A 7,500-nucleotide genomic window follows, 5' to 3' on the forward strand; every position below is an offset into this window, starting at 1 on the left:
ACTATACCCTCGGTAAAAATTTTTTACGAGGGTGAAATTTTCATCGTGGTGTCGCACGTTGGACGCGGACAGGCTACCGCGGGTCTGTCGATCATCCAGGCCGGCAAACTATACCCTCGGTAAAATTTTTTTACGAGGGTGAAATTTTCATCGCGGTGTCGCACGTTAGACGCGGACAGGCTACCGCGGGTCTCTCGATCATCGAGGCCGGCAAACTATACCCTCGGTAAAAAAAATTTACGAGGGTGAAATTTTCATCGTGGTGTCGCACGTTAGACGCGGACAGGCTACCGCGGGTCTCTCGACCATCGAGGCCTTCAAACTATACCCTCGGTAAAAATTTTTTACGAGGGTGAAATTTTCATCGGGCAGCCGCACGTTAGACGCAGGCAGGCTACCGCGGGTCTCTCGACCATCGAGGCCGTCAAACTATACCCTCGGTAAAAAAAAATTTACGAGGGTGAAATTTTCATCGGTAAGCCGCACGTTAGATGCGGACAGGCTACCGCGGGTCTCTCGACCATCGAGGCCTTCAAACTATACCCTCGGTAAAAAAATTTTACGAGGGTGAAATTCTCATCGTGGTGTCGCACGTTAGACGCGGACAGGCTACCGCGGGTCTCTCGACCATCGAGGCCTTCAAACTATACCCTCGGTAAAAAAAATTTACGAGGGTGAAATTCTCATCGTGGTGTCGCACGTTAGACGCGGACAGGCTACCGCGGGTCTCTCGACCATCGAGGCCTTCAAACTATACCCTCGGTAAAAAAATTTTACGAGGGTGAAATTCTCATCGTGGTGTCGCACGTTAGACGCGGACAGGCTACCGCGGGTCTCTCGATCATCCAGGCCGGCAAAGTATACCCTCGGTAAAAAAATTTTACGAGGGTGAAATTTTCATCGTGGTGTCGCACGTTGGACGCGGACAGGCTATCGCGGGTCTGTCGATCATCCAGGCCGGCAAAGTATACCCTCGGTAAAAATTTTTTACGAGGGTGAAATTTTCATCGCGGTGTCGCACGTTAGACGCGGACAGGCTACCGCGGGTCTCTCGACCATCGAGGCCTTCAAACTATACCCTCGGTAAAAAAATTTTACGAGGGTGAAATTTTCATCGGGCAGCCGCACGTTAGACCGCAGGCAGGCTACCGCGGGTCTCTCGACCATCGAGGCCGTCAAACTATACCCTCGGTAAAAAAAAATTTACGAGGGTGAAATTTTCATCGGTAAGCCGCACGTTAGATGCGGACAGGCTACCGCGGGTCTCTCGACCATCGAGGCCTTCAAACTATACCCTCGGTAAAAATTTTTTACGAGGGTGAAATTTTCATCGCGGTGTCGCACGTTAGACGCGGACAGGCTACCGCGGATCTCTCGACCATCGAGGCCGTCAAACTATACCCTCGGTAAAAAAAATTTTACGAGGGTGAAATTTTCATCGGTAAGCCGCACGTTAGATGCGGACAGGCTACCGCGGGTCTCTCGACCATCGAGGCCTTCAAACTATACCCTCGGTAAAAAAATTTTACGAGGGTGAAATATTCATCGGGAAGCCGCACGTTAGACGCAGGCAGGCTACCGCGGGTCTCTCGACCATCGAGGCCGTCTAACTGTACCCTCGGAACAAAAAATTTACAAGGCTGAAATGTTCATCAAGAAGCCGCACGTTAGACGAGGCAGGCTACCGCGGGTCTCTCGACCATCGAAGCCGTCTAACTGTACCCTCGGTAAAAAAAAATTTACAAGGCTGAAATGTTCATCGGGAAGCCGTACGTTAGACGCAGGCAGGCTACTGCGGGTCTCTCGACCATCGAGGCCGTCTAACTGTACCCTCGGTAAAAAAAAATTTACAAGGCTGAAATGTTCATCGGGAAGCCGTACGTTAGACGCAGGCAGGCTATTGCGGGTCTCTCGACCATCGAGGCCGTCTAACTGTACCCTCGGTAAAAAAAAATTTACAAGGCTGAAATGTTCATCGGGAAGCCGTACGTTAGACGCAGGCAAGCTACTGCGGGTCTCTCGACCATCGAGGCCGTCTGACTGTACCCTCGGTAAAAAAAAATTTACAAGGCTGAAATGTTCATCGGGAAGCCGCACGATAGACGCAGGCAGGCTACCGTGGGTCTCTCGACACATCGAGGCCGTCAAACTATACCCTCGGTAAAAAAATTTTAGAAGGGTGAAATTTTCATCGGGAAGCCGCACGTTAGACGCAGGCAGGCTACCGCGGGTCTCTCGACCATCGAAGCCGTCTAACTGTACCCGCGGTAAAAAAAATTTTACAAGGCTGAAATGTTCATCGGGAAGCCGTACGTTAGACGCAGGCAGGCTACTGCGGGTCTCTCGACCATCGAGGCCGTCTAACTGTACCCTCGGTAAAAAAAAATTTACAAGGCTGAAATGTTCATCGGGAAGCCGTACGTTAGACGCAGGCAGGCTATTGCGGGTCTCTCGACCATCGAGGCCGTCTAACTGTACCCTCGGTAAAAAAAAATTTACAAGGCTGAAATGTTCATCGGGAAGCCGCACGATAGACGCAGGCAGGCTACCGTGGGTCTCTCGACACATCGAGGCCGTCAAACTATACCCTCGGTAAAAAAATTTTAGAAGGGTGAAATTTTCATCGGGAAGCCGCACGTTAGACGCAGGCAGGCTACCGCGGGTCTCTCGACCATCGAAGCCGTCTAACTGTACCCGCGGTAAAAAAAATTTTACAAGGCTGAAATGTTCATCGGGAAGCCGTACGTTAGACGCAGGCAGGCTACTGCGGGTCTCTCGACCATCGAGGCCGTCTAACTGTACCCTCGGTAAAAAAAAATTTACAAGGCTGAAATGTTCATCGGGAAGCCGTACGTTAGACGCAGGCAGGCTATTGCGGGTCTCTCGACCATCGAGGCCGTCTAACTGTACCCTCGGTAAAAAAAAATTTACAAGGCTGAAATGTTCATCGGGAAGCCGCACGTAAGATGCGGACAGGCTACCGCGGGTCTCTCGACCATCGAGGCCTTCAAACTATACCCTCGGTAAAAAATTTTTACAAGGGTGAAATTTTCATCGGGAAGCCGCACGATAGACGCAGGCAGGCTACCGCGGGTCTCTCGACCATCGAGGCCGTCTAACTGTACCCTCGGTAAAAAAAAATTTACAAGGCTGAAATGTTCATCGGGAAGCCGCACGATAGACGCAGGCAGGCTACCGTGGGTCTCTCGACACATCGAGGCCGTCAAACTATACCCTCGGTAAAAAAAATTTAGAAGGGTGACATGTTCATCGGGAAGCCGCACGTTAGACGAGGCAGGCTACCGCGGGTCTCTCGACACATCGAGGCCGTCTAACTATACCCTCGGTAAAAAAATTTACAAGGCTGAAATGTTCATCGGGAAGCCGTACGTTAGACGCAGGCAGGCTCCTGCGGGTCTCTCGACCATCGAGGCCGTCTAACTGTACCCTCGGTAAAAAAAATTTTACAAGGCTGAAATGTTCATCGGGAAGCCGCACGTAAGATGCGGACAGGCTACCGTGGGTCTCTCGACACATCGAGGCCGTCAAACTATACCCTCGGTAAAAAATTTTTTAGAAGGGTGAAATTTTCATCGGGAAGCCGCACGTTAGACGCAGGCGAGCTACCGCGGGTCTCTCGACCATCCAGGCCGGCAAACAATACCCTCGGTAAATATTTTTTACGTGGGTGAAATTTTCATCGGGATGTCGCACGTGAGACGCGGACAGGTTACCGCGGGTCTCTCGACCATCGGCGGCCGGCCAAAGCCATAGCCTAGTCAAAAAGTGTTACAGGTTGACAATTTTTCATCGGGAAGCCGCACGTAAGAATAGTACAGCAGGTCTCTCGATGAAACGATCACATTTCATGTAACGTAACGTAACGAAGGCAGGCAGGCATCGTACACCCTAACCCTAAGCCGCCTCTTGACGATGCCCGTCCCTAACCCTAACCCTAACCCTAACCCTAACCCTAACCCTAACCCTAACCCTAACCCTAACCCTAACCCTAACCCTAACCCTAACCCTAACCCTAACCCTAACCCTAACCCTAACCCTAACCCTAACCCTAAATTAACCCTAACCCTAACCCTAACCCTAACCCTAAATTAACCCTAACCCTAACCCTAACCCTAAATTAACCCTAACCCTAAATTAACCCTAACCCTAACCCTAACCCTAACCCTAACCCTAACCCTAACCCTAAAGCCTGTTACTTAGGCCGTGTCAGGACCCAGGCTGGCATTATTCCTCGATACGTGTAGGTACGTGGTCGGCCTGTCTGGTAGCGGGCGATCACGGGTCTCTACCGCAGGTAAAGGTATGTGGTCGGCCTTTTGCGGGCTACCGCGGGTTAAAGTCTACGTAGGCACGTGAAGACCCGCATAAGCCCGTGGTAGCCCGCTATCAGGCCGTCCACGTACACTTATACCCGCGCTAGCCCGCTGTCAGGTCGACCACGTCCCTTCTTACCCACGGTAGCTGGCTACCGAGGCCGTCGACGTTCCCTTACCTGCGATAGCCCGCTATCAGGTCGACCACGTCCCCTCCTTACCCGCGGTAGCTGGCTACCGAGGCCGTCGACGTTCCTTTGCCTGCGATGGCCCGCTATCGGGTCGACCACGTCCCCTCCTTACCCGCGGTAGCTGGCTACCGAGGCCGTCGACGTTCCTTTGCCTGCGATGGCCCGCTATCGGGTCGACCACGTCCCCTCCTTACCCGCGGTAGCTGGCTACCGAGGCCGTCGACGTTCCTTTGCCTGCGATGGCCCGCTATCGGGTCGACCACGTCCCCTCCTTACCCGCGGTAGCTGGCTACCGAGGCCGTCGACGTTCCTTTGCCTGCGATGGCCCGCTATCGGGTCGACCACGTCCCCTCCTTACCCGCGGTAGCTGGCTACCGAGGCCGTCGACGTTCCTTTACCTGCGATAGCCCGCTATCGGGTCGACCACGTCCCTTCTTACCCGCGGTAGCTCGCTACCGAGGCCGTCGACGTACCTTTACCTGCGGTAGCCCGCTATCGGGTCGACCACGTCCCTTCTTACGGTAGCCCGCTAGCACGGCCGTCCACGTCCCTTTACCCGCGGTAGCTCGCTATCGGGTCGACCACGTACGATGATACCCGCGGTAGCCCGCTAGCACGGCCGTCCACGTCCCTTTACCCGCGGTAGCTCGCTATCGGGTCGACCACGTACGATGATACCCGCGGTAGCCCGCTAGCACGGCCGTCCACGTCCCTTTACCCGCGGTAGCCCGCTATCGGGTCGACCACGTACGATGATACCCGCGGTAGCCCGCTAGCACGGCCGTCCACGTCCCTTTACCCGCGGTAGCTCGCTATCGGGTCGACCACGTACGATGATACCCGCGGTAGCCCGCTAGCACGGCCGTCCACGTCCCTTTACCCGCGGTAGCCCGCTATCGGGTCGACCACGTACGATGATACCCGCGGTAGCCCGCTAGCACGGCCGTCCACGTCCCTTTACCCGCGGTAGCTCGCTATCGGGTCGACCACGTACGATGATACCCGCGGTAGCCCGCTAGCACGGCCGTCCACGTCCCTTTACCCGCGGTAGCCCGCTATCGGGTCGACCACGTACACTGATACCCGCGGTACCTTCTCAGCCGCGGGTAAGCCCGCTGAAAAAAGATTTTTTTTTCCCCATTGCATGCGGTAGCACCGCTATCAGGTCGACCACGTCCCTTCTCAGCCGCGGGTAAGCCCGATGAAAAAAAAAAAAAATTTTCCCATCGCATGCGGTAGCCCCGCTATCGAGGACGACCACGTCCCTTCACAGCCGCGGGTAAGCCCGATGAAAATTTTTTTTTTTTTTTTTTTTTTTTTTTTCCCATCGCATGCGGTAGCCCCGCTATCGAGGTCGACCACGTCCCTTCTCAGCCGCGGGTAAGCCCGATGAAAATTTTTTTTTTTTTTTTTTTTTTTTTTTTTCCCATCGCATGCGGTAGCCCCGCTATCGAGGTCGACCACGTCCCTTCTCAGCCGCGGGTAAGCCCGATGAAAATTTTTTTTTTTTTTTTTTTTTTTTTTTCCCATCGCATGCGGTAGCCCCGCTATCGAGGTCGACCACGTACCTTCTCAGCCGCGGGTAAGCCCGATGAAAAATTTTTTTTTTTTTTTTTTTTTTTTTTTCCCATCGCATGCGGTAGCCCCGCTATCGAGGTCGACCACGTCCCTTCTCAGCCGCGGGTAAGCCCGATGAAAAAAAAAAAAAAAAAAAAAAAAAAAAAAATTTCCCATCGCATGCGGTAGCCCCGCTATCGAGGACGACCACGTCCCTTCTCAGCCGCGGGTAAGCCCGATGAAAATTTTTTTTTTTTTTTTTTTTTTTTTTTTCCCATCGCATGCGGTAGCCCCGCTATCGAGGTCGACCACGTACCTTCTCAGCCGCGGGTAAGCCCGATGAAAAAAAAAAAAAAAAAAAAAAAAAAAAAAAATTTCCCATCGCATGCGGTAGCCCCGCTATCGAGGACGACCACGTCCCTTCTCAGCCGCGGGTAAGCCCGATGAAAATTTTTTTTTTTTTTTTTTTTTTTTTTTTCCCATCGCATGCGGTAGCCCCGCTATCGAGGTCGACCACGTACCTTCTCAGCCGCGGGTAAGCCCGATGAAAAAAAAAAAAAAAAAAAAAAAAAAAAAAAAAAAAAAAATTTCCCATCGCATGCGGTAGCACCGCTATCAGGTCGACCACGTACCTTCTCAGCCGCGGGTAAGCCCGATGAAATTTTTTTTTTTTTTTTTTTTTTCAAATGTCGAAAATTCCTTCCGGGGCCAGAACGGCACACATGTTAGGGGTCGGATGGGTAGTGGGGATCGTCGGATTGACGGGCGACCGCACCTGCCCCGGCTGTGCCGTCTTTTAAAAATTTTGAAAATTTTTGAAATCTTGGAATCCCCAGTCGTCGTGTGCAACTTCATATCATGGGAGCAGTGAAGACCCGATCTTCGCTGTCAGGGATAGACGCGATAGTAAAGGACGGTGAGAGGCATGCACTTGCCGGTCCGATCTCTCGTTCATTCCACGGTTCCCGATTCACTTGGTAAAGGCGACATAGTGGCTGCACGACCCTACGCCTCCGGCTACGGTCACCACGGCAGTCCGGGTACGAACCACCAATGGGTCCAGAGACGCAGGCAAAAATCAGTCGCACGGTACTAGCGTTGGTATCATCGCATCTGACACGTCTCGCAAAGGTCGCCCCGGTCTCAACCGGGAAACGGCCGGCGCACGGAAGAAAGTTGTGTCCGCACATGGCCCGGGGACCGCACTCGTCTCAACAACGGGTGACCCCCCGACCAGTCGGCACAGGTTAACACGGGAAAAACGATATATATAACCCCAACCACGACGGGACAAACGACGGTGACAGTAAAGCGGACACGGCCAAAGGCTGGTATCGTTGGCCGCGAGGGGGAATGGAAGGGTGAGACGTGTAGAGCAAGCACAGGCATGGCGTGCATTGGCTCCGACTTTTTTACCC

Source organism: Mytilus trossulus, unplaced genomic scaffold (assembly GCF_036588685.1).
Source record: "Mytilus trossulus isolate FHL-02 unplaced genomic scaffold, PNRI_Mtr1.1.1.hap1 h1tg001320l__unscaffolded, whole genome shotgun sequence".
Taxonomy (NCBI): Eukaryota; Metazoa; Mollusca; class Bivalvia; order Mytilida; family Mytilidae; genus Mytilus; species Mytilus trossulus.